The sequence below is a fragment of the Rattus norvegicus genome, chromosome Y (genome assembly GCF_021556685.1).
Source record: "Rattus norvegicus strain SHRSP/BbbUtx chromosome Y, alternate assembly SHRSP_T2T, whole genome shotgun sequence".
NCBI lineage: Eukaryota > Metazoa > Chordata > Mammalia > Rodentia > Muridae > Rattus > Rattus norvegicus.
The window spans coordinates 56,968,297-56,993,450 of record NC_141555.1 but is presented as its reverse complement, the minus strand read 5'-3'; the positions used below and the strand labels follow the sequence as shown (position 1 = coordinate 56,993,450).

The 25,154-nt window shown below is 44.2% G+C and overlaps 1 pseudogene; it reads left to right on the top strand.

Moving 5' to 3' along the window:
- The first annotated feature begins 20,080 nt into the window (after positions 1–20,080).
- Rpl19-ps24 (ribosomal protein L19, pseudogene 24) lies at positions 20,081–20,664 on the top strand (annotated as a pseudogene).
- Positions 20,665–25,154: the final 4,490 nt, after the last annotated feature.

Sequence of the window (25,154 nt, the reverse complement as noted above, 5' to 3'; positions counted from 1 at the left end):
CTGGCAATTTTTTCTTGCCTCATCAAATATTTCCTTAATGAATGGTCAGCTCACACCCCCCATCTCCATTGTAATGACTTTCAAATTAAGTTCTTCTGGACCACAGAGGTTTTTATGATGACAGAAAACATGGGGAAAAGAACCTCTTTCATTGTATTTGAAGAAAGACATAGTCATTTACCTGAAGCTTTCCCCCATGCTGACTGTTCCAAAGCTCAGTGCTGAGACCTCTGCCTCATGGGCACCATCAGAGCCCTGAGATGAGCACTTCCAAACCAGGAGGTATTATACTGATGTGACCATACTGTGCTCCATCAACTACAGCCACCGGGTTCCAAACTCCTGGTGTCCCTCCTCCCCTTAAAAGATAGCTGTTGGGATCCATGCTCAGCATCACCCATGCCCATAATCCAAAGCTCATACCTTTTAAAAATCAGATGTGTTCATATTATTGAATGTGTGAATGTTCTGGCTACACAGAACTGTGTGCACCATGTGCCTGCCTGATGTCTGAAGAAGCCAAAGTAGGGCATAAATCTCCTGAAACTGGCTAACAGTTCAACTGTGAGCCATTATATGGATGCTAGGAATAGAACCTGAGTCCTCTGCAAGAGTAACAAGTGTTCTTCATGGCTGAGCAGTCTCTCTAAACCCCAGTATATGTGCCCTGTCCCTGGAGATGCTTTGCTACTCTACAAAACCACATTGGAGACTTGGTCCCCGTCCTCGAGATTAGACTTCACCCTATCAATGAATAGGATGCCATGGCTGGTGGTATTGTAGACACCAGGAGACTCTGATCAAAAATGCCTTGTATAGGGGACTCCTGTGAGAACCAAGACTGGAGGAACACACTGGACTGGATAGAGATTGGGTTGGGCCATTGCCAAAGATAAAAGAGTGATGGTGCCAAGGGCATATGAGCAATCCAATTAACTATCCAATCTGGAATCTTAATTAGGTTTCCAGTGTTGAGAAGAGACACCATGACCCAGGACAACATGTAAAGGGTTTAAGAACTCTTACTAAAGTAGGTCTTGAAAGATCTAAGCCTGCAGGATAGAACACCTCCTCCAATAAATGTTGATTGCTAAGGGACAGAAGGGTTTTTATGGCCACTCCCTTCTTTAATGTAGTGTTGAGGGTCCCAGTTTTGTGCCCATGACCATAGCCGCCATCAGTTTAAGAGTTCAATGACTAGGTCCAATCTAAAAGATATCCTTTTGTTGTCCACTTCCCCATCTTCTGGTTCTTATACTCCTTCTACCCACTATTTCATGATGTTCTCTGAGCTGTGGAGGAGAAGACTTAACTGTCTTATTTCCACCTGAACAGTTCAACACCACTGATTCCCAGCACTTTGTCCAGTTGTAAATCTCTGCCCATGGAAGTCAGAGGCTTCTCTGATGGGAGATGAGTGAAATGCTGATCTATAGATACAAATATGGACATTTGGAAGGAAGTTTGACAATGTAGGCTCTTTTGTAGGGTCTATATCACCCTAACAATAGGTTCTTGAGAAGGTTACAGAACCTGGTAGGTATTCCCTCATGTGGAATATGCCTTGTATCCAATTGGAAAGCCACTGGATACTCCCATGACTGTGAGGCCACTAACACATTAGGGGCCCATCTTGCCTGATATTTTAGATTGAATTGTTCACCTCTGAGTAAGGTTGTATTTGATTTTCTCCCGTGGAAACCTACATAGCACTTTCTTTAACCAGGAATGCTAGCCATTATAGAGGATGCTTCCACCTCAACTTCAGATTGACCCTTTTGTGACCCGTTACCAAAAGGATTCAGTATCCTCAGAAATAGGGTCTTATCATCAAGTTCTGGAAAGCTACGAAGAACAATGGCAACAACCTGTAAAGTTGTAAGGGCTTTTGGGATCTCGAGGGTCAGCAACTTTCAGGAAGACATCCCACATCTGGCACTGTGATTTTTGCTTAATTTTGGTTTTTTGTTGCTCTGTTAAATACACTCACCATTGCCAGCTTGGGAAGGGAAAACTTTATTACATCTTTTCTGTTCAAGCCCATCATCAAGGAAAACCAAGACAGGATTGTGAAACAGAAACTACAGGGACTGCTCACTTGATTGCTTCCAAGCTAACATTCAACTACCTTTACAGAGTCCAGACCCACCCGCATAGGGTGATGCTGCTCACAGTAGAGCAGGCTCTGCAACATCAATTAACAGTCAAGAAAATGCTACCTACACATAGTCAAGGCCAATCTGATGGAGGAATCTACTCAACCGAGGTTCTTTCGTCCAAAACAAACCATCAAAAGAAATCAATGAAAATAAAAAAATGAAAAGAAATCAATAGCTTCAGGGGGAGCATGGCTAATTCATGGAGGGTTCATCCGTGTGAACTCAATAGTTGGTCTTGTAGATATATTCTGTAACACAATGTTTTATAACCCCTCTCACCAAACCCTGTTCTAACCTAACCACCTAAGGGGAGATGGAGTGGAAAGTAAGTTTAAAAAAAAATAATTGGAGCAGAAAGAAATGTTTCTTGGAAATAAAGCAAAAAAGGAAGCATTTCTTCATCCTAGATGCTTTCCTCGCATCATCAGTGCAAAGATAATGAAAACCGTTCCATTCCAGGTACAATAATTACCAATGTTACAAATCATATACATACTACAGCTTATCATTCATAAAACACATTGGCACTAATCATTTTGATGTGTTTTTCTAACTCACTCCTAGTGTAGAATTGATGAACTGGAATTGTTCGTCTGCTCATTTATACATGAGGGAAGTGAGGATTAATGGTCGGGCCAATTTCCCAATACTCTAAGCTAATAAATAGCAGAGTAAGAAAGCCAAACGTTCTCTGGCTTCATGGCATGGCCTCATGAGAAATGTAAGTCAGGGTACCTTGGCAGGGAATCCCAAGGATCTGTATATGAGATCTAAAAGTTGTCTTGGATGCAAGACTGGGAGTAAGACACAAGTCAGTCGAGCTACATCTCAGGATTCCTAAAACAGAACACCAGAATATGTTAGAGAGCGAGGAGACTAAACTAAACATCTTGGAGTCCTCAGCAGATTGTACAGATCCAAGGCTGAGGGTTCATAAGTATGTTGGTCTTTGTGGGGGTGGAAAGGATCACTTATTTAGATCCCCACCTCTTACTAATTGCTACTACAGTGGAGGAAATGCCTTAAGTCCAAGGTTTTTTTGTTTTGTTCCTGTGTGTGTGTGTGTGTGTGTGTGTGTGTGTGTGTGTGTGTGTATGTACATACATGCATGTGCAGTGTATAATGTAGGGCGTAATGCATTTTCTCTTCTACCTTATTCATAGAAGCAGCATCTTTCAGTCAAACCCAGAGTTCACCAATATGACTAGTCTTGACAGCTATCTTGCTCTGGGTATCTGCCCTATCTCTACCTCCCTGGACTGGAATTCTGTGTGGGCCACAAAGCCTACCCATCATTTACTTGAGACCTGTAAGCCATCTCCTCAACTGCTAAGGTTCAAGTCCCGGTGTTGGACCCATCTCCTTTACTTTTGTTTTCTTATTCTTTTTTTTTCCTCTTGCTCATAATATCAGAACCAGTTTAATGTATGACTGGCTCACTCAAACAATCACTCAAATCGCTCCACACAAATGTGTTTTAATAAGGAGGAGGACCCTTCTGGCTCTCTGTTTTGTATAGTCTTACCTTAACAGATGAGTTAATGGATGGGATTATCTGAGTGGGTGATTGTGGATGCTGTTCGTGATGTTGAGGGAGGCTGGAAAATGAAGGGCAACAGTTGAGTCACTTATAGTAACAGATACAAAGCTGAGTGTGGTAGTGAATACCTATATTCTCAATACTCATGAAGATTACAATTTCAAATGCAGCCTGGGCTACATAGTAAGTCCAAAGACAGCCTGGGCTACATCGTAAATCCAAGACCAACCTGTGGTACAGAGTAAGTCCATGGCCAGCCTGGTGTACATAGTAAGTCCAAGGACAACCTGGGCTACATAGAAAGTCCAAGGTCAGCTTGGCCTACTTACATGACTCTTCTCCAAACAACAATAGGTTTAATTTTTTTCCTTTTTCGTTTCTGTCTCTCCTATTTACTCTAAACTGATACTAGTGCTGTAGTTTGGGGTGTCTAAGGGAGAAATTTCGTCATGTCTGTTGGTCCAGGATTTTACAAGCAGCACGGCAAAACAAACAGTTCAGCAAACAAGTCTGTTTCGATTTTTGCAGAAAAATATGACACAGCTGAAGTGCTGTCTGTAGAAACAATTCAGGTCTACCATATCATGGCTCTTCAGGAGCAGACGAGTGGCTCAGACAACTCTATCAGTTGATAACCCACACAATCATGGGTGACACTCAAAATAATTAAATCCTGTTGCGTTCATCCCAAATAGCAGGCAGCTCCACCCAAGAAGCCCCCTTCATCTTAGCTGCCCCCGACCCCTGGGGCAATTGTTCTCATCTCATTGCTCTTTGGAAAAGGACCTGAGCATCATAACCTTCGAGACTCCTAATGTAGTGTGAAACAGCCAGGATCCCTGCCCAACTCCCCGGCCTCAAAGAAGAAGATACAAGAAACCCAGAGGAAAATAACTAAACTTGCAACAACCTTGCCTGCCGCTTACAAAGTTGTGATTTACTTGAACAGAAGAAACCACATCTCCCAGCTCCACCCATTTACTTTAGCAATAGCTCAAAATTTCAAACCACAAGTAAAGGGGCCCAGAGTGATGCTACCGAAAACTGAGTTGAGCAAACAAAAATGTGTAAGGAAGATGGACAGGAAACACAATGGAGCCCACAGCAAGCTAGGCTCAGTTCTACCCCTCAGGCTGTTGCCCCCTCCCTTCTCCACAGAGTGGATCTGCCTTTGCAGGCAGAATTCCACAAGTTCTGCCCCTCTAAGCAGCTCTGAAAAGCTCCCAGGCTAGTTAAGAAGGACTTCCTACACCATCAGCCGTGTCTCTTCTATGCTGACATGAGTGAGACATGAAGCTTGTGGATGTGGGTGGAAGAGAGGCTCACCTGGCAGAGTACAGTACTCACAGCCCTGCACATAAAGATCCATCCTAAGTTCTCAGATGGTGATAAACAGAAGGGAAGGATGGAGACCCACACTGAGCAGTCATGGGGCTGAGCAGATATACCTTGTGTCTAGCACTAAGAGAGGAATAGTCTCACACATTCACTGTAACTGTCCCAGGAGAAGCTACAGCAGTGGCTCCAGCAGCGGACATCCCACTAAGAGTTGACTGCTCATCTTATCAAGAATAGCACTTGCTTAAGAACAGTGTCCTGACTACAAATGTGCCCTGGGATATACAACAACTCAAACCAGAGAACTGAGAACTATGACAGGATCTACAGGGGTTATCTCAGGGCAAGCATCTCCTCTTCTGTGTGCCCATTTCATCCCCACTGAGCTTGAGCCAAGTTGGAGCAACAAGGGATTCAGAGTGAGTGCCAAAAAGTAGCTACAACACATGCACATACATGGGGGATATCACAACAGATGCTCATTCTCTCAGTATTCTGGAAGGTGAGTATCAAGAGACTAAGAGTTAGTAGGGTGAACGCACACATACACACACACACTCTCTCTCTCTCTCACACACACACACACAGAGAGAGAGAGAGAGAGAGAGAGAGAGAGAGATATCTCCCCTTGTTTCTGCAGTATGCCACCACCCTTTGCTTGTGGACAAATCGTACATCCCTGCCTCTTTTGTCACATAGTGACCTCATCTGCTTCCAATCTTCTCATGGTCTCAAAAGTCAACGTAAATCTAGCAGGGGCCAACTCCAGTCCAGATGGGATCAGCTTCACTCGGCTACAATGGGTAAGGCCCTGCCTTCCAATCAATGACATACACAGACATTTTCATGTAAAGATGTCAACTCATCATTCTGGAAGGAGACAACAGGATCTTCACCAACTCTTCACGTAGCGCAAAGCCAGAATGATACCCTTGTCTCTCAAGACTGCTTCTAGTTAGTTAAACTGCTATTAATTGCGCTAATCAGTTCCCTTACTATTGTAATAAAGTATCTGACAGAAGAAAAAAGAGGCTGCCACTGTACAACGAGCTCCCACGATATAGAGAAGCAGGCTGGAGTCTTGGACAGGCAGGCCATGAATCTCGCAGTCTGCCTCTGTAGCTCAATGGCTGCCAGCTTGTCCCCGTGTCAGAGATGTTCAACAATCTCTTCGCAAAATGTTGCCTACAACTGAGGTCTAACTGTTTTAACATGTGTGCCCTTTAAATGAGAATTTATAGGAAGAAGCTGTCTGCAAAACTGACTGGCTGGTTAGAACTGCAGTGGTGAGGAGATGTTGGAATGTTGCTGATCCAGAGAGTAGTTACCTGATAGTTTTAGCCCCCAGAATTTTTTCCCTACCTCTTTGTCAAAACTAATCTATGTCATAGATTTAAAAAAAAAACATTTTGGGATCTATTAACTTAATAAACCCCTAGAAACCACCAATCCAAAAGCTAAGAATGTCATCAGATAGCATCGTATGGACATAGAAAAGATCCGCCCAATTTGCTTTAACTGCCTTGCTTGTGTGCCCACCAACATATTTTGCATTTGCCTTGCATTATAACTTTCTTTTTTCTGTAAAACTATGAAATCTCGTGAAACTGCATCCACATTGGTATAAGGGGTGACCTAAATTTGTGATCCTGGACCATGATCACTCTACATGGCTCTGGAATAAATCATCCTTAGTCCCTTAAGGTGAGAGCTGTGTTTCTGTGTTTACAGTCTCTGAGGAGTATTTAACATTCAAACTATCCGAGAAAGGGAGGGGTGCACCAGAGGGAAGTAGGGACCAACCTCTTCTGCCTGGAATGTTGAGAATCTTTGTCTCCTCTGTGAAGTAATATGACTACAAGGTCAAATGTCTTTGCCTCTCTTTTGTCTAATAATAAGATGTTATGAAGCAATGATCTTCACAATGGATAAGAAGTGGGGAAGAATGGAGGACAGGAAGGGAGGGCAAAGAAAGGAAGTAGCAGGGATTGGGGGGGTGGGCAAAAATCTCAGGGAAGGAAAATCCAGACATCAAACATCAGACAAAGTTGCAGTTGTCCCAAATTCACACTCTCCCTCAACTCAGAAGCACAGCATCTTTTCTGCTAAGACCTGCTGTATGCTCCCTCCCTAAAGAAAAGACAAAGAGTCTGAAGGGCAAACCTTGGAGGCCAGACTCCAGTGAGAGTGTAATGAGCCAGAGTAGTCATCAGCCCCTAATGGGAATGCCAATAGCAGTACTGACACTCTGTCAAACAAGTCTGCAAAAGGACTGGAGTACTCTCATGGAAATCCAGAGAAGCCAGGAGCCCTGTGCTGTCTGAGTCACACCAACACCCAGAGTCCTCGAGCAAATTCAGAAGCCCCTGAGCACACCAGGACAATCCTCACCAAACACAAGAGCCCTCTAGGTTTGGCACTGGGCTGAGGACAGGTGTCAAGGGTACTGAAGGCTCTTCTGAAGTGATAAGCATCTGCCTCCCACTGGGACTAGTTAGACATTTAAAATGGAAATATTGGGGCATTTCCCACCCACTAAGTGGCTAATGGTCTTGCTAATCACCAGGTGTCCCTGAAGGGCCAATGTGAGCAGCTCAGACCTGACCCAGGGCTTCCAAAAATCCATACTTCTCTAGACATTTCCTGTAACACATACTTTGCAACAGGGGAATTGGAAGGGAGGGAATGAATGACTGGATTTGAATAAATAGGCCTTACATGCATCTATATAAATTCTCAGGCAATAATTATAGAGATTAAAAAGAAAACACCTGGAGTTGGTGATTTGGCTCAGTGGTAGAGCCCTTGCCTAGCAAGTACAAGGTCCTGGGTTCCATCCACATCTCTGAAAAAAAAAGAAGGAAAAGAAAAAGAAAACACTTCATTCAAGTCCCACTGCCTCCTTTGGTCAGCATTTTGCTCCTGGCTCGTGAGATGCTCAGCAGGTCAAGGCCTTTGCTGCCAGGACTGAGGACCTGAGGTCCACATACGTGCAGTGGCAAGCTCACACACACACACTATATAATTAATTAACTAATTAATGAACTAACTAATTAATTAAAGTAAATTACCGTTTCTTAATAAATAAAACATTATAAAGCTGACACTTCCATGAAAGGTTCTGCATGATTAGCTGACCCCTGACCCATTCTCTCTCAGGCTTACCAAAGAGAGGACCATATGGGATTATCACCAACCTGTGCTTAGCACCTGACAGAATCCTGAGTGTATCTGTCTGTTTAATGAAGGGCACCCTGGGCATGGAAAACACAACACAGGTCTAAGACAGAAGGGTGCCTCAGTGCACGTATGCAAAACCATAGTTCAGATGAATTCACGAGAAACCATGAAATAACATACAGCCCGCATTGTCAAACCTGAGCTTTATCAGAATTAAAATTTGCCTGATTCTACCTAGTGTTTCCCCTGAGGTAAAGCAACCACTTCTTGTCTTGTTCTCATCCTTACTACTCTATTTCTATTTTGTTTAATACCAATTTTAAAAAATCCTAACTATTGGAGAAGCACCATTTATCAAACAGGAATAAACAGGTGTCTCTTGTTTAAAAAGATGGTTTTAATCTTTCTTGGTACTTTAAGCCTTATTTGGGGGAGTTTTGTTGTTTTGTTTTGTTTTTGTTTTCAACTTAATGCACACTGTGGCATCATGGAACAAAGACTTTGGGGAAAGGCTGCAGGTTTGGAGTTTGCCCTTGAGAAGCCCCTACATTGTTAGGCAGAGGACACTCTGGCTTTATTCTCCTTTGTTCTGAGAGGAAAGAAGGGAGCTCTCTGTGGTGATTACAAATAACTGTTTCTCTTTTATCTACTTGTCCCCAGATCCACTCTCCCTGCCTTGTATGCCAATATCATGCTCTGGAATTAAATAAATGAATACATACGTGTGTGGTTGCATAAGCATGGGAGGTCAGAGGTCAACCTTAGCTGTCTTCCTCAGTCACTGGCTCAACTCCCTACAGTGATCAAGTAGACACAGCTGGGAAGAGGAGATTGTAGCTCCTTGTTTTCTAATACTAATTGGGTTCCCTAAATTAGTTTGCAGGAGAAAGTCTGCACCTACCTTCTGGGAACCTGCTCAGAGTTAATTCTGATTGGTGAATAAAGATGCTAGCCGCCGATAGATGGGAAGAGAGAGAGAGAGAGAGAGAGAGAGAGAGAGAGAGAGAGAGAGAGAGAGAGAGAGACGGGATTTAGGGTTCCCGGGCTTGGGTTCTGGAGCAAGCAGGACAGAGAGGTCCCCATGCCATAGGGGAGTGTGGAGGAGGGGAGACAGAGGTTGTCATGGAAGGGAAATACCATGCAGAAGGGCAGAGCTGCCGTATAAAAGGGCTAATAGATGACGGCCCAGAGGGCTGCACCTTGGATTCAAGAACAGTCAAGATGAAGCATAGAAATTAGTAAATACTAACTTGGACTTATTGCTGGGAGGTGGATTCTAACAGCATGTAGTGTTGGCAGCTGCCCAGCTATGGGCTGCTTTAGATAAGAGGCTGGGCTTGTTTCTTTCATTCAGGAACAGAAACCATGGAGGTGAGTAACTCCGCGTCGTGATTTATTAAACATTTTTTTTTTTACTACAGGGGACCTCAGCTGAGGATTTGCCTCCATTGCATTTGCTTGTGGACAGATCTGTGAGGCATCTTTTGGAATAATGATTGGTGTGTGCGTGAAGAGTTAAATTTCATAAAGTTAGTCTCAAACAAAGTCCAGACATGCCTGAGAGAATTTGAAATAAGGCTAATCAGCCCGACTATCAACTCCCAAGGACACTGGCCATATAGAGCCACCCCCTCCCCTTCCTTCACTCCCTGAGGATGGGTCATCCCCCTGCTGCAGTGAGATGAGTTGCCCTGCCCACATTGCTGAGATGCTACATTATAGGTGTGCTTTGTTGATGTAACTCCATGCCAAAAGTAACTGTGCACCCTTTGTATTAGCCAATTATGTGTATCCACACGAAACCCCTGGTTTTCCCTATATAAGCTCCTGCCTAGAGAGGTTTGGGGCTTGACTCAATCTCCTGTATGGGATACGTGTCAGCCCGAGATCTCGTAAATAAAACTGCCTCTTGCTGATTACATCAAGACTGGCTACTCGTGTTTCCTGGGAGTACCCCAACCTGAGACTGGAGCGAGAGTCTCCCAAAGATTGGGGGTCTTTCATTGGGGGCTTGTCCAGGATAGGAGCATGACCCCTGGAGACTGGAATGCCTCTTGGAGGTACGTTGGTGTGAGTGTTGAAAGCAGCCGCTGTGTGTGTGTGTGTGTGTGTGTGTGTGTGTATGTGTGTGTGTGTATTTGTGTGTGTGTGTGTGTGTGTGTGTGTGTGTGTGTGTGTTGAGTATTACGTACTGTATATTGTGACATGGTCTAGGTTAAATATGAGTGCACTCGGGCGGATGGGCTTCCCACCCCGTATTTGAGTGTACTTGGGCGGGTGGGTTTCCCGCCCCGGACAGACGCCTGTGAGGAGGTACATGGTTCCTACTCCGAATAGCCCTTTTCTTTTTGTTTTCTTTTTTTAGATATTGGAAGCGGGGACGCCCCAGCTCTGGGAGATGTTCCAAGAGCCAAATATTATCGGGAGGACCCGGCGAATGACATTCAAAAAGATCTGACTGTGACTTAACTTCGGAGGTTGTGTTTGGCTGCCTCTTTAAGTATAGGCATGGACAAGTGTGCTTAGATGTGTTAGTGTCTGTTGTCTGCATTCTGTTTTTGTGTTTGGTATCCCAGAAGCATCTAAGGTTAAGCTGCAGTTTGGGCCAGGTACTGAAAGTACATGGCATTTGTGGAAATTGGTTATAGGATGCTTTGTCTTGGTCTTATTTGTCTGATTTGTTTTCTGTGGTATTTTCCAGTGTCTTTTTGGCTTTTGTTTTGTTTTTGGACTTGGACTGACAACTGTGTTTGAAATCTTGGACTGACGACTGTGTTTGAAATAATGAAACTGTTTGTTTGTCCAGGAGTTTTACTTGGTCCTCTTGGTGCTTAACTTAAAAGTTAAAAATAATTTGCTTGAGAGAAATTGTTTTCTCCTGGGGAGTTTTATCTTTCTCTCTTGAGCCTCCTCCCCAAGGAGAGCTACCCCTCTCTTAACACCCCATTGGCCAGCCCAGCTGCTCTTAATCGTTGTGTATGAAGGACTCCACGTTAGTGAGTGGAGTGATCCATCTGAAGCAGGCATTAACAAGAACCTGAAAGCTTTACCTTAGATCCTGAAGAAAAATACTCCCTGTTGCTTAAACATTCACAGCTTCTAAGGAAGGGACAGCACAGATTAGGAAAATGTAGGGGCTGAGGGTGGCAATCATGCAGGCCTGCTAGCAAGCTACAGGCTGTGCGTGGGCAGCAGTGCAGGTCTGGCCAAGTCAGCGTAAGAGGAGTTTCAAGGTAAGGAGGCCGGGTGGGGTTGACGCTTTGACAACAAAGATAGAGTAGAGTTAGTGGTTGTATTATGAGACTTTTGTCCCTGGAAAAAAATAAATAAATAATTCCAGTTGATGCCGTCAGTGGCCAGACCTTCAACACTTGCTAAGAAAAGGAGGAGTGTTCATTAAGAGAAGTTCTTGAAAGGATCCTGCCTTATCTGCTGGCCCTACTCCTGAGAGGAGTTGATCTCCAACATTAAGTAACCTTCCCTGTTAGTCATCATTGACATGGAGAGTGCCTTTGATCCTATCGCCACAGCAGCCAGTTCCTGCCCCTGTGGTCAAAAAGCCCCAGGTTGGGGGGGGGGGCATAGAAGCCCGTAAAATAGTTTCAAAGTATCTACAACAAACTGTGAAGAACTTTGTTTTGCCAGTCAAAATTTAGAATTCAGGCTTTGGCTGTGGCTAAGGTCATGATTAATGTTTTCTTTTCCATGGGCCTTTAAACCAGTGAGACAGCTTGGTAAAGGACTACTACTACAGTCCTGATAGCCCCAGGTAAACTGTTTACAATTCTTTTGTCAGCCACTTAGTATCTAACACCCAGGTTCTAACCCTCTCTTCATCGTTTTGTTATTCGTTCTTACTAGAAGCCTAGTGTCCTTCAGAGGCTGGGTTTATTGAGAGACAGACACACTGAGCTGACACTGAAGGGAAGTACTTCTTAAGTAAAATCTAAGTACAGAGAGATAGTCGATAGCAGATCAGCTGCCTCTCTGCTTTCCTTTCTGTTTCACAGGAACAATGTTTGTGCTTATTTCTACAATGGCCATTTTTTCCCAAGAAGGCCCCCTGGTTTAGCTGTGTGACTAAAAGCTGTTTGCCCTCTTCAGTAGACCTCTATTCTCAAGACACCCTTGTTTTCTCACCATCCCATCTGAAATGCTTGTTAGTAACTGTCACAGGTCTTCTTTACCACTGAGGAAAGACGGATTCCTACTAGAAGCCAGAAAGAATGTTCCAGACACCGATGGAAGACCGTCACTCCTGACTGTTTACTTGAATACCCCTGAAGGTAGGGAGTGCTGCGGGTCTGCCGCCAGGCTCCAAGGGTGGGTCTCCGAGGGGCTAGAAAATGCCCCACCAATTTGGCTAAAGTAAGAAAAAGATATAAAGAAAAAGTTACAGAAACTTGAAGGGTTAAGCTAAGTCACTGAGAGAGTTGTTGTAAGTTGCAGAGAAAATAAGGTTGATATATGATTCAGGGTCGGTGCACAAAAGTGGACAGCAACTAATAGCTGTAGAAGAAGATACAGACAGAGAGACTGAGGAAGAGAAAGAGGAAAGAAGGTAAAAAGAACAGGAAGCTAGGGAAGAAAAGAGACAAGAGAGGAACATATACTGGCCACAGTAGTTAGCGAATCTAGGAAGATAGTACCTGGCAACAGAAGAGAATACCTGGATAAAGATCAGTGTGCCTAATATGAAGAAAAAGTACACTGGGTCAGGGACTGCCCAAGAAAGAACAAGAGGGGCCACTGGAGAGCTTCTTGGTCCTAGAGTGCTGGCTATGTATAGAGATAGAAGGGAAGTGTGGAAACAGGACCCCATGCTCTGTGCTCCTATGCCCCTTCCAGTGGGCCAATATCCAAAGTCCGTAAGTGCAAGGGCTACTGGCAACAAACAATCCTTATGGACTGCCTGAAGAACAGTGTACCTTGGTGTGGGCCAGGTACCCCACCCACTAGTTCATGGTCATCCCTGACTGCCCCTATCCCTTGCTCATGAGAAGATTGCTCTCAAAAAAGGCTTGCATGGACTAAAATGGCTGGGTGAGGCCATGAGTTTGCATATCTACAGACTGTGTATGTGGAGCTTAAGAACTGTCTCAGTGCACCAGTACCTGATGCTGGGAGATGTGTGTTTGGCTTAGTGCTGTTCTGCCTGGAAAACATCATTCCTGCCAACTGGGCTCTGACAATTATCACCCAATCCAGGACTTAAACTGTCGTAGAGTGGCTGATGTTTTGCCATTAAATGAAATGTCCCAGAGGATGGGATCACTGATCAGCTGACATGGACTAGATTCTCCACCTGTTGGGGGCAATCTCGTCACCTTGCTGCCCAATCCTGACCTGGAGCCACTACAGACCAAGTGTCAAGCACTGGCAGAAGCCCATGGGTGGAGGAAAGACCTCTGTGACTGGCTTATTCACCCCTGCTTAAAGCCGAGGACCATGTCCACAGACAGGAACAATCCTCTTCATGAAGGTCAGAGATAAGTGGGTGCTGCCATGGTGGGCAACAAACACAATGTCATCTGGGATGGCTGAACTTCTACCCCCCAGCACATCAGCACTGCAGATGCACTTACCATCCCTTGGATGCCCTGATGAAGCCAACAACAGTGAGTACTATTCATTGCTCAGGATATCAGAAGGAAGAAATTCAGTGGCATGGGACAGTAACAAAGCAGATAAAGTGGCTTGGAAAATGGCTATGCAGGATCCTATCCTGGTTAAAGTCTACAAGAGACAGCAACTGGGAACTGGGATTGGAGTAAGGGATGGCCTCACTTAAAATGTACAACAGAAGAAAAGGCCCAAATTGCTTAAAAGAAGAGAAAAAAAAGACAATGACACACTTGAGAAAAAAACTATATTCCTCAGAGAAAGATATGTCAGTAAATAAATGCTTAACAAGAAAACAGGACAAAGAGACCTAGAGAGTTTAGGAAAAAGTCAAAGTGAACTTCACTGAGATAAAAACAGCAAAATATGATCACAAGTGTCTCCTAGTGCTTGTAGATACCTTTCCAGTAATAGAAAAAAACTTTCCTCACCAAACAAGAGACGGCCTCTACAATCTTCACGAAAATACTGGAAGAAATCTTTCCCCCGATTTAGAATGCCCAAGGTAATCTGGTCAGACAATGGCCCTACTTTCGTTGCCAAGGTAAGCCAAGGTGTGGCCAAGTATTTAGAGGTTGATTGAAAATTTCATTATATTTACAGACCTCAAAGTTCAGTACAGGTAGAATAAATAAATAAGACACTAACAGAGACCCTGTTCAAATAGACTTTGGAGACTGGCGCAGACTGGGTGACACTCCATCCCTCTTGCTGTCTTCAGACCAAGAAATAACCCTTCCAGATTCAGCTTTACCCCCTTTGAGTTCTTATATGGGGCCTCAGAACCTCTGACTGTATTAGATGATGTTACTGAACCAACATGTCATAGTAATAATGACTTATGTGCCAGGCTAAAATACCTACAGGTGATACAGAAAGAAATCTGCTCACAGCTGACAGCAGCCTATGTTACGGGAACCCCCGAGACATCTCATCCATTCCTGGTCGGAGACTGTAGCTACATACAATGATACGGAGCCTAGACACTCGAGCCTCGCTAGAAAGGACCGTACTTGGTGCTGCTGACCACCCTGACAGCCGTCAATTCTTAGCCCTCATCAGCCGCATACTAGCTGTTGGGGCTAAGATCTGGGACCTAGAGGGACACTCAGATCTTCAAAAAGCTCCCTAGATTTACACATCAGATAAGTGACTGGGAGATTGTTATAATGCTCACTTGAGAAGTGTGCTTTAGAAACAAGAATTTCATGTTTGCCCTGGGTTCCACCAAGAAAAATATAGCTATAATGACTGATTGAAACTAATCAGGATGCTCTCAGTGGATTAAAGGATAGAAAGTCAGTTTTACTAATGTCCAAATGAAACTGGTCATTTGCAGTGAGAATTTTGGTGTATTTAAAAAGATAGAAATATTATAAGACTATGTTTTTGTTTTAATACAGGCTGTGGGGCATGGGGTTGCTTCCGATTATCAACAGTGGCTGATTATGATTTGCATTGTGTTCTACCAGGGGCGTGATTTTGCCAGCAGCAGATAGATTTTACAAGTGTGTAACATTTGGAATGCTGGATACTTTTCAGAGAACATATAAATGCTAGAACCCCATAGGTCGGCTACTGTTGGTTGCAGTTTGTTAAATAGTCATGCCCAAAGAAGAAACTAAACATCCTGACAATGAAGATCAAAACTGCCCCCCAAGGAACTCCATGCCCCTAATCAACAGGAGGTCATCTACTGGTAATAGAAACCCTTTCCCTCTCTCCTCTTTTCTCTCCTATCTACTGTTAGGGGGTTGAATGTGAAAGAAAGGAGAACTTACATAGTAGCAAAAGGAAGACTAGAGCTATTGAATGAAGGTCCATCATCAGCCACAAATTATAAAGCGTGTGTATCAGGTAAAAACAGAGACAATTTTAGGAAACCGGCCAGTTGGATGCCACTGTGATTTAAATGAAATTTAGCAGCTCGGAAAAGAGGTATCTTCCCTTCCCAGTCATTTGGGGACATGTTACAATTCAATAGGATATCCTTGTTTGTTCCATATGTCTCAGTCTCTCTCTCGTTCCTCACATTCTGGTGTCTGAAGTGGAAATTTATGGTTGTCCTGTGATGCAGACTAATGTGGGTTTTCGTTAAGGCGAGTCAGGTGATATTGGGAGAGAGTATGAATATGACTCAGTAGACACTGATGAGGTATTGCATTGTTTGCCTGCAATCCCTCCTTGGTCTTGATTCTCACTGACCTTCACTTTATTGAAGGAGTGGCAAAGCACTCCTGGTATTCCAGCTGGTTCTGGTTACTCATGCTGACTAGTGCCAGTTTGATGGAGGCCTGACTGTTTCTGCAAGATTGTGCTACCAGTGTTGTTCTGTTTTTGGTGGCATTTTTTTTTCACCTGGACTATTGGTATCCTGACACTACTGGACTGGACTGCCGGTGACCTGACAGGTCAGACTGGATTTGCCCCAAAGAACTACTTCTAAACAGGTCCACTTCCACTTGCCCTATTTATCATCTTTTCTCCCCTACCTTTGGACAGTGAGCTAGAAGGGGGCTCTAAGCATTTGAGAACCCTTATTAAAGTAGGTTTGAAAAAAAATCTACATCTACATGAATCCCCATATAATGAAGGGGTGTCCGACTCGTTTCCATTACAACTTCTTTTCCCTTGCATCTGTTTTTGCAACTATCTCCTCTTTAAAGAAAGTGCAATGGGGGTTTTCTGAAGAAATATCATTACATGCATGGATGTTTAATAACATATTTTCCCATTTGTGTGTATGCATATATGCATATGTGCTATGCGTGTATGTGCTCATATGTGTGACATGCAGGTCAGTGGACCAATTTACCTTGTTTTTGACCCAGTGTCTCTCTGTGTTCTCAATCTCACCACTATAGGTCAGGAGGGCTGGCAGTAAATCCCAGGAATTCTCCAACTCTTGGTACAAGAACTTATACCCATGCTTAGATTTTACCGTGTGTCCAGTTCCTCAGGTCCACCCCAAGCTGTCTCCCTTATCCCAAGCAGTATGTTTGAAAAGGAAACGTTAAGTAACTATTAGGACCAATGGCCTGACCAGAGGGATACAAGTACCAAAGGGCATTACACACGAAGAGTGGGAATTCAGAGCATTGAGATGAAAATGTTAAAATGAAACATGTGACAGCTTTTAAAACTTTCAGGACATCCCAGAGCCTATTAGGGAAAGCTGAAAACTGTGTCTTCACTCACTCAAGACAAAAGTCAACAGAAACCCAAGCTTGTGTCAGCTTACATCCTATGAAACTGCATAAGCTTGTTTCTTATTTAACAGGCATAAGCCACTTTCCCTCTGATGCTGTCCCTACTATGCCAAATGAAGCAGGGAACGGCTCCCTACAGCTGTGGGTTTGTGTGTAGACCAGTACCAGATTGTCTCTCATCCCTGTCCCACCCCCCAATGTCATATTGGCACTTCCAATTGACCAGGTGACAGCAATGTCTGGCTATCACTTCTGAAGATAAGCAGGTATGTGCAAGGTCACAGAGCAGAATGCATTGATTTCCATCCTGAAATTGGGAAATATAACATTCCCATTTCCTATTTCGTTATATGGGAAACCTTGTGCATACCCGGCCCTATTAGAGATGTCTCTCTCTTTGGACAATAGAACAAGAATTGGACTAAGAACAGTATTATCTTGAAAAACATCTACATGAGACTGGTCTCCAAGACAAGTGGTGTGTGTGTGTGTGTGTGTGTGTGTGTGTGTGTGTGTACACTCGTGATTTGTGTATGTGCATGCATGTAGAGGTCAGAGGACAATTTTGGGTGTCATTCCTCTATGAAATAATTTTTCGTAGTTGGGGGAGACACATACATGCTACAACACATATGTAGAGACCAAGGGACATGTTGTAGGATTCAGTCCCATCTTCCACCTGGTGAGTCTTGGGGATAGAACTCAGATCCTCAGGCTTGGTGGCAAGTGCCCTTGCATGCTGAGTTATCTTGCCAGTGCCTGTCTTGGTTTTTGAGGTAGGCTTTTCTCACTGGGATCTGGGAACTGATGCCTGTGATGGTTTGTGTGCATGCGTGCCTGTGTCCCTATGTGTGCGTGTGTCCGTGTATGTTCAGCCCAGGGAGAGGCAACTTTAGAGGGTATGGCCCTGTTGGAGTGGATGTGGCCTTGTTGGAGTGAGTGTTACTGTGGGTGTGGGCTTTAAGACTCTCATCCTAGCTACCGGAAAGCCAGTATTCTCCTAGCAGCCTTCAGATGAAGATGTAGAACACTCAGCTCCTCCTTCACTAAGCATGCCTGGATGCTGCCATGTTCACACCTTGATGGTAATGGACTGAACCTCTGAAACTGTAACCCAACCCCAATTAAATGTTGTATTTATAAGAATAACCTTGGTTACGGTGTGCCTTCATATTATTATAACCCTAAGTAAAACATTGACTCTGGGGTGGGCAGTGAACTTCAGAGGTCCCCAAGACTATGTCTCCCTTATTCTGGTGTCAGAGTGGATGCTACCACTTTAGACTTGTAAGTTGGCTCTGGGGATCCAAGCTCAGGTCTCCATGCATGTACAACAAGTAGTTTACATACTGACCCATATCCTTTAGCTAAAAAATGGTTTTAAAAGGAGATAGAGGTAGATCCCAGGTGCCTGACATCAGGGAAGCTGAGCTCTGGTGCACACAAGGGCAGCTGTTACATGTTGAAGGTCATGGCACAGGGGACATTAGGGCCAAAGAGACATAACAGGGACATGCTTGGGACTTAGGTTGCCTGTGCTGCCTCCACACAGAAGCCTGACGATGCCAGTGCAAGCTGGAGGAGAGCCATCTCCATCAGTAGAGGTTGCTGTGATCTAAATGTCTCCCCTACCCCACGCCTAGGAAGATATCACCAAAGATGACATCATTGGGAAGCAGCAATTTGGAGGGTGTGACTTCAGTCATAAAGATGGACTCCTCCCCTGTGTTATTGGTGCACTTATGTTTAAAAAGAACCCCCAGAGAGCTTGCTGGACCTTCTCAGCCCAGGAAAATATAGGCAGAACGCACCATCTACAAGCCAGGTAGCAGGCTTCAGTAAATTAGCCAGGGCTCTGATCTTGGACTTGAAGCCTCATTATCAACAATCCAGTCTCTGAGACTGGAGTGACAGCAAGCTGACTAGTTCCTGGGTGAGCAGGGATCAGCCAGGAGAGTGAAGATATTACAATGTGCTTCTTGATTTCTAGTGAGAACAGAATGCAGATGAATGCTTTAAGGCTAAGCTATATGAGTGGCACGGCTTGGTTATTCTAGGGCCCAAAATATAAAGGAAACAAGAAAAATAAATTGTATGAGAGAGTTGGCAGACTTGATCTCTAATCTTGGTTGCTGACCTGAGTGGCTCTGAATTCAATTAAAATGCATGCATCTGGGCACTCTTATGAAGGATTTTCTTGATCAGGATATTTGAATCTGGAAGATTTGCTCTAAGTGTAGGTGTGGCCTTCTGGTGGCAACCCAGATTTAAGAATGTGAAAGAAGGAGGCTTTGATTTTTGTCTGCCTGCTTTCACTCTCACTGGCAAGTTCATCTCTCCTGTGGCTGCTGCATTCCTTTGCTAATATTCTAACCACCTTCTCTGATATCTCATTGTAGACTGAAGGCAAACTCCTCCAGGAAACTCACGTGCCTTCAGCACCAGGTTAAGATGGCTGAGGTATCAATCATCATAGACTGAGCAGCCAATGGGTTTCTCAATTCCCTTGTATGAGTCAGCCATTGTTAGATTATCCAGCATCCTGTAAGCCAAATTACCTTTTGATGTGTTTGGTGATTTGAATAGATGTGGGCCACCATAGATTCATGTGTTTGAAAGCTTGACCCACGAGGAGTGATACTATTAGGAGGTGTGGCCTAGTTGGAGTAGTTGTGACCTTGCTGGTGTATGTGTGGCCTTGTTGGAGTAGGTGTGGCATTGGTGGAGTGGGTGTGGCCTTGTTGGAGTAGGTGTGGCCATGTTGGAGTAGGTGTGAGTTTGTTGGAGGAAGTGTGCCACTGTGGTGGCTTTGCATTGAGATTTGTATATGCTCAAACTATGCTCAGTGGTACAGGCAATCCCTTTCTGCTGCCTGTGCATCAAGAACTTTGGGCTGCTAGAGCACCAACTCTGCCTGGATGCTCCCATGATTCCTGCCATGATGATAATGGACTGTACCACTGAAACTGTAAGCCAGCTGCAATGGAATCTTGTCCTTTATAAGAATTACCTTGGCTTCTGTGTCTGCAGCTATGAGCATGCTCAGGCTACAGAAGAGCCTTGCCTCTAGTGTCCTCCACTGTGGTAAAAAGAAGGTCCAGTTGGACCCCAATGCGACCAATAAAATCGCCAATGCCAACTCCTGTTAGCTGATCAGGAAGCTGATTGAAGATGGCCTGATCATCTGGAAGCCTGTAACTGTCCATTCTCAGACTCGCTGAGAGAAACACACCTTGAAGGGCAGGCATATGGTCATAGGGAATGGAAAGAGTACTGCCAACACATGGGTGCCTGAGAGGGTGACCTGGTTGAGAAGGATGAGGATCCTGCACCGGCTTCTCAGGAGATACTGGGAATCTAAGAAGATTGATCGCCATATATATCACAGCCTGTACCTGAAGGTTAAACGGAATGTATTCAAAAACCAATGGATTCTTATGGAGCAGATCCTCAAACCGAAGGCAGACGAGGCCCGGAAGAATCTACAGGCTGACCAGGCAGAGGCTCACAGGTCTAAGACCAAGGAAGCACAAAAACGCGGGGGAAAGAGCGCCCCCAGGCCAAGAAGGAGGAGATCATCAAGACTCTGTCCAAGGAGGAAGAAACCAAAAAATAAAGCTTCCTTCATGTCTGTGCATAGTGACCTCACTGTGGCCTCACATGATCAGTCATTAAAATAAAACAAGCCTTAAAATAAAAAAAGAGATACCTTGCCTATGGTGTCTGTTCACATCTATGGAAATCTAACTAAGACAATGTGTATTCATTCTGCCATTTCTGTTTCTCTGGAAAACATAATACAATAGCGCTCTAGAGAGAGGAACAAGTACCCACCAGACAACATAAATTCCAGTTTACTTTTCTGGTGATTATGAAGTTGTTGAGGTTTAAAAAAAAAAAGCAAACTTGTTTTTTTGTTTCTTTCTTTTGGGGTTTTGTTGTTGCTGCTACTGTTGTTGTTGTTTTTGTTATTGTTTTTAAAGAAGAAATACATTAAGCCTCTTCATCCCTAACTGGCTGGCAAACACCGAGCCCACATCAGCTAAAGCGATTAAGGCATTAGGAATGTGTTTACACAAAAACATAAAGTTATCGTGTCAAGTTCAGATGAGAGACAACATCGGCCATGTGGGCAAGCCTAGAGCCTCAACCATTTAAAACAAACAAATCAGGACACACTGTCAGAAGCCTGTCAGGCCAACAGAGAGGAGGGCCTGTGTTTTGTGTTGTTATTTACTTTTATGAATATTTGGAGCCACCTGGCTCATTAATCCTTTTTATAATATTAACTCTGGCACTTTTTTCTTGACTTATCAAATATTTCCTTAATGAACTTTCAGCTCACACCCCCCATCTCCATTGTAATGACTTTCAAATTAAGTTATTCTGGACCACAGGGATTTTTAGAACTCTATAATGATAGAAAACAAGGGGAAAAGAACCTCTTTCTTTGTATTTGAAGAAAGACATAGTCATTTACCTGCCACCTTCCCACAGTGCTGACAGTTGCCAAGGTCAGTGATGAGAACTCTGCCTCATGGGCACCATCAGAGTCGTGAGATGAGCACTACCAAACCAGGAGGCATTATACTGACATAACCATATAGTGCTCCCTCACCTACAGCCACCGGGTTCCAAACTTCTGGTGTCCCTCCTCCCCTTAAAAGAGAGCTGTTAGGACCCATGCTCAGCATCACCCATGACCATAGTCCAAAGCTCAAACCTTTTAAAAATCAGATGTGTTTATATTATCAAATGTGTGAATGTTCTGTCTACATGGAACTGTGTGCACCAAGTGCCTGCCTGATGTCTGAAGATGACAAGAGAAGGCATTAGAATTTCTGAAACTGGCCATCAGTTCAACTGTGAGCCATCATATGGATGCTGGGAATAGAACCTGGGTACTCTTCAATAGTAACAAGTGTTCTTCATGGCTGAGCCGAATCTCTAAGCCCCAGAATCTGTGTCCTGTCCCCGTAGATGCTTTGCTACTCTATAAAACCACATGGGAGACTTGGTGACCATCCAAGGGAATAGACTTCACCCTTCAATGAAGAGGATGCCATGGCTGGTGTTATTGTAGACAGTAGGAGACTCTGAAGGAAAGTGCCTTGTATAGGGGAGTCCTGTGAGAACCAAGACTGGAGGACCACCCTGGACTGGATAGAGATTGGGTTGGGCCATTGCAGAAGATAAAAGAATGATGGTGACAAGGACATTTGAGCAATCCCATGAACTATTCAGTCTGGCATCTTAGTTAGGTTTCCACTGTTGAGAAGAGACACCATGACCAAGGACAACATGTAATCGGGCTGGATTACAGGTTTAGAGGGTCAGTCCATTATCATCAGGCAGAGGGCATGGCAGTGTGCAGACAGACATGGTGCTGGAGAAGGAGCTGAGAGTTCTACATCATTATCGAAAAGAAGCCAGGAGCAGACTATCTCCCACATGGCTGGGAGATGGATTTAAAGAACTCACCCCCACAGGGAGACCCCTCCTCCAAGAAGGCCAACCTCCGATACTGCCATTTCCTGGGCAGTGCACGTTCAAACCACCACAGGTTCTCTTCACATATATGATAATTACACCCTTGTTTTAAAGTCTTGCTTAAAGACTCATGATGTTTGCGTGAAGAACATTCATTGGGTCTTGGTGGCTCTAAAACCCCAAGAACATGAAATCCTTTATCACCCTGAAGTATGAAAATGGCATGTGTGCACAGTCCCTCCCTTCCTCTGCAATATCATAATGTTAAGTGTGTGGAGCTCCAGTATGCAACCTTGTAAGTGCCGGCATGTGTAAATTCTTGAGCCACACACTCAATAGAATCAGGCATGAGCCTTCTTTTCTTTTGTTTATGGCTCTGAACTCTGGCCTAGACTGATGGGCCAGTAGTTCCTGGAATGAAGATTTCTGGGTGCAGCCAAAGGCATGAAGGTATGTGATTTAATTACAGGGCTGAAGGAATCTGGCTGGTTTCTTCCTGTACCACATGAGAGAGGAAGTCACTCTGCTCAGCCAATTGCAAAAAAAAAAAAAAAAATCACAGAGAAAAAGCACATAGGATGCTTGTTTTACATAGACTAGATCATGAGCCCTGTTCATATTTAAATATCCATATGTGCAGAGGAACCATTGCTTTTTGGTGCAGAGATGCCGTCATTTTTAAGCACCCAGGTCAAGATCAGGCAGATCTGGGTGTTTGGTGTGAGAACACCTCTTTTCCTGTGGAGTTCCCCTCATGACCACTAAGGTGGCCACATGATCCCAAGTTCACCACCATTCTGCTCAGCCCCATAACAGATGAAGTAGAACACATGATTTGGGGAGATAACATGGGCAGATTTTAGACCATCTCCTATGTACAGCAGAGAGCAGCATTGAAAGGACTGGGGAAGGCTTTGGCTGACCCCAGGCCTTTTCTCACAGAAACAGCTGACAATCCGCCCCACAGTGTTCCAGTTATGGGTGTTTCCTTCAATAACAGTGATTTTAAATAGCACCTTTGCCTCCCCCTACCTCCCCCAAGTGCTGGGCGTCTGGTCCACGGGCCACCAAGTTTCCTCTAGGAGAAGCCTCTCTGCTTCCCTCAGAGCAGCTCTCCAAGGAAATAAATAGCATGTAGTCATTATTCAAATGAGGTTTAATTAATGTAGAACTCGCCCCTAACTTTCCCAGACACCCATGATAATGAGCTCCCAGCTCTCTTACACTCCAGTTTGTGATGTAAAACTGTAGAGCTGCATGTGACAGAAGCTGGGAAGCTGAGGACCCAACAGCAGTTTGACTCCACTGTCTCACAGCTTGCAGAAGAATCTCGGGCCCAAAGCCTGTGTTCATCCATCCTTTCAGGGGAGTAGGTGGTCTGGTTGGTTTCGTGCTCCCCAGAGAGCATCTAAGGTTCAAAAAGAGGCTCAACTCAAGAGACTTTGTGGCTGTCTCTAATTTGCACACCTGACCAGCCCCGGCCCTAATTCCTGGCATACCATTTCATAAATAGTAAAGCCCATGGCACTGAGTCACGCTGACCTTTATTCATAGCCTCATGTCCTTGCTCAACAGACAAGAATACACCTCCAGAGTCCTGTAGGAAGCACGATTGTGTCTGTGGTTCGAACAAGACAGGTTAGAGGAACTGGAGAGTTAAGGGTGATGGTAAAATGGAGAGAAGCTACCTTCTGGTCTCTAGCCTTGGTCTCCTGATGGCTGAGCATCAAAAACATCAACGCAACCAACCCAGCCAAGGCTGCCTGCAGAGATTGTGCACGTTTTCCTAAAGAAATCTCAATCGAGGCTGAGAAACACATGTGCCTGAAGAGATAGTCCATCATTTAAGAGCATGTTCCAAACTCGCAGGGAACCCAAATTTTATTATTAGGATCCACTTAAGCAGCTCACAGCTGCCTGTAAATCAGCTCCCGAGAAACTGAGGTCCCTTTCTGGCCTCCAAGGGAATCTGCAAACAATATGCATGCCCATGCATGTGTGTGTGCGCACACACACACACACACAAATGTAACTGTCCTTACTGAGGGTCAGGAAGTATATTGCCTGTGGTTTCATGTGGTTACTAATCCACTTTCACTCCTAGATCCAAACGATGTAACTCATAAAACCATCTTGGAACTTTATTTACAAAAAGAAAATCACTGAATAGAAACAAGTGATGGGCTAGAGAGACGAGTCAGTCCTAAAGAGCAATGGCTGCTCTTGCAGAGGACCCGAGTTCCATTCCCAGCACCCACGTGGCAGATGACAACCATCCATGAGTCCAGTTCGAATGGATCAGACATCCTCTTCTGATCTCTAAGCGTATCATATTCATATAGCACACACACAAAGGTGCAAGTACATATAAAATAACAAAAGAAATCAAAAAGAAAATTTAAATAAAAACAAGTATATTTAATCACTATATTTTACTTAATTTTTAACTTCACTTTGTCCTTTAACCTTGCTGTAAATTATTTCTTTTGTACAATGGTGCCTGAAAAGCCAAAGAATTGTGTATACAGTTCTCTCTAATGTCCATGTTCAAATCAGAAATAGTGACAGTCACCTTCTCTGTGTAATAAACTCACTAATTTCCTCCTGTGGTTTAGT